General features: G+C 31.0%; 1 long non-coding RNA gene across 1 annotated transcript; it reads left to right on the forward strand.

The window, feature by feature from the left end:
• The first annotated feature begins 362 nt into the window (after positions 1-362).
• LOC126889794 (uncharacterized) lies at positions 363-2,033 on the forward strand. The gene is made up of 2 exons (XR_007700177.1): positions 363-978; positions 1,852-2,033. It is a non-coding gene; the product is annotated as an uncharacterized LOC126889794 (long non-coding RNA).
• The last annotated feature ends 1,070 nt before the right edge of the window (positions 2,034-3,103 follow it).

The raw sequence follows: 3,103 nt of genomic DNA on the forward strand, positions 1-3,103 counted from the left end.
CGCAGAAAATGTATAAAATCATTTATAGTAAATTAAATTGTCGACAACTTGACTTCTATTACTTTTTATCGTTCAATGGAAAATAAAAAGAGTATAAGCCAAAATAAGAAAGCTATAAACACAATTAGTCCAAGTAATGAAGCTTAAAATAGGACAAAACCTCGCAATTTTTACATAATGGATCGATTTGCTTGAAAATTCCACACCTGTAATTTTGAACCAATCAAAATACGTTATTTTGACAGATCACCATGGCAACGGAGGTATTTTATCGGAAATTTTTTGCTCGTGGGGTACCCAACAGCGAATTATAGGCCGTTCCAAGATGCTGTCAAAATTAAATCAATATGGCTACCCGAAGGCAAACATTGAATATTATTCTATCAGGTTCTTATGGTTTTAGATCATTTTAGTTGTTGTACAAAGATTAATTTAACATTTTCTCTGGAAGTATTAATTTAGAAAGATAATATGCCTCATTGGTGTTGTGTTTTGAAGTGTGAAATGCAAAGTAATCGTGATAAAGTTACCTTTTACCACTTACCATCAGTGCTACATTCTAAGCACAAAACTGAACCAATTTAACTAAATAAGTTATAGTTATCATCTGAGAGACAACAACAATGGTAAAATGCAATAAAATATTAAGATTTTACTAGCAAAATGGAAATTCCCCTGTAATCATCTTATATCTGGTAAGTTACAACATTTGAACATTAACCATTTTTGAAGATGTTAACAGTCTAATCTTGTAGGAAAACCAGCCGACTTAACTGATAATAACAATCCAGATTGGGTTCCTTCAATAAATATGGGGTATATAAACACAATGAAATGAGTTCCCCAAAATCTAAAATGGGAATTAAGGTACCAAAGGAGAATTAAAAGAAAAGGGTACCTACAAGAAAAAATTGCTTTTTTATTCCTCTTGAAATGATTTATAAGACACTGGACTGTCTTATATTCTACAAATACTAGGTAGGTCTATGATTTTACACATTTTTCATTAATGATACATTACTGTTACTTTAGTAGATTTAGAAACAGTGGATAGTTAGTGGTAGATAGCAGTTATTTGGTATAAAAGCTAGTTTAGTCGAAGACAAGATTTTGCCAAATAGTCAAACATATATTACAATGGAAAAATTAACAAATACATTTTATGTCATTAACATTAACACAGGATTTTAAATATCAGCTTAAGAAATTAGCTTTATCTTGTGAAAGTATAGAAAATGATGATGCCAAAACTAAAAATTATACTGGTTTAGCAAATTACAATGTTTTTAAAATAGCTTTAAAGTATATTACACCATTTATCAAATACCATCAAAATACTGTTTTGTCACCAAGTGATCAAGTATTGCTTACTTTAGCTAAACTAAGCTTAAACTTAGATTATAAAGATTTGGGATATAGGTTTAGTATTTCACCCTACCTGGTATCAACTTATTTCAAAAATACTTTGTATATAATGTGTCTTAGGTTAACAAAATTTGTGTTCTGGCCTGATAGAGATATTTTAAAGAAAACTATGCAAAATTCACTTAAAGAATCTTTTCATGGAAATACTACAGGTATAATTGACTTTGGACGAATGTTGGTATGAAACGAATTATTTATTGTTCTGAAGCTAGTTATTTGAGGCATTTTTGTAATTAACTATTCTAATTGGGAAATAAGCCACAATTTAACTTAAAAAATAATTTTATTAATCTTTCGACTTCCAAATCAGACGTCATTGTCAAAATACAAAATATTATTATTTATGCATATTATTACCTGTAAATATTTCTTCTGATTGTTAATTGTAAAGGATAGAAAAATTACCATTTATTTTATTTTTTTTAGAATCAGCTGAGAGAAGTGGTCTACAAAAACCCAGGAAGGAAACGGAATATGTGGCTACGAAAGGCAAAAGAAAGGTTTACAAAGCAAATGTGACACATTTTTTTGAAATATTTAGGAATATCAGTAAATTGCATTAAAAAAATGTATGAAAAGATTTTGTTCAATAAAAATGTTTATATTTATCAAGGATGTATTAATTGGTATGGCCACATATCGTCAGTGATGTAATAATACATCCTATCTGTTTTTTCATGAGTTTCGTAAGAGAGACTAAAAACTTGTCTTAGGGTCACCTCCTGTTTTCATATATTTTTTGACTTGTTTTGTAGTAAATGAAACTATCTATGAACTACAAAACAAGTCAAAACTTACATATGAACACAGGAGGTGACCTTAAAACATGTTTTTCCATCTCTCCTACAAAACTCATGAAAAAACAGATAGGAGGTATTGTCACATCAGCAAGGATGTACAGTGATGAGTGCCCTAATAACCGGCAAAACAGCACAAAAGATGGGCAACATATTTAGTTGTGAGATAAAAAGAAATGAAACTAGTCGAGCTGGGAAATTTAGCGAAATTAACCTTTAAATTTTATTTTATATTGATTGTTTCCCACCTTTACACATATCAGAGGAGTATGTCAACTAAAACTGTCACTGTGACAGTGGTAGTTTCCAAACTCGTCTGATACGTCTGAAGGTGGTACACAATCAATACAATCTAAATGTATAAGTTAATATCGCTAAATTTCCCAGCTCGACTAGTTTCATTTCTTTTTATCTCACTACTTAATACGTTTTCCATCTTTTGTGCTATTTTGCAGGTTATTAGAGCGCTCATCACTGTATTTCTGGTATATCCAGGGAATGTCTACAAAATATATTTTGAATGTCCAAAGAACATTCGTGGACATTCATGGAATGTTCCAATAAGACATTCAGGTAATGTTTAAAATGCTGACACAGGATTTTCCTGGCATGTTCAGGGAACGTGTTTTCGGGGATATTCCAGGAATTTTTCAATGTCTGTGTACCTTCTATGGACATATATGGAATATTTTGGTGTTATTAGCACCGCACTCCACTTGCGATTTGTAATCAGGAAGATTGAACACATTGTTTCAAATACAAGTCAATCCATTTGTAACTAAATAATCATGGATTGACTTCTATTTGAAAGAATGTGTTCAATCTTCACGACTACAAATCGCAAGTGGAGTCCGGCGCTTAGAGCTACTTCCTCTTCGGTA

The sequence above is a fragment of the Diabrotica virgifera genome, chromosome 8, assembly GCF_917563875.1.
Source record: "Diabrotica virgifera virgifera chromosome 8, PGI_DIABVI_V3a".
Taxonomy (NCBI): Eukaryota; Metazoa; Arthropoda; class Insecta; order Coleoptera; family Chrysomelidae; genus Diabrotica; species Diabrotica virgifera.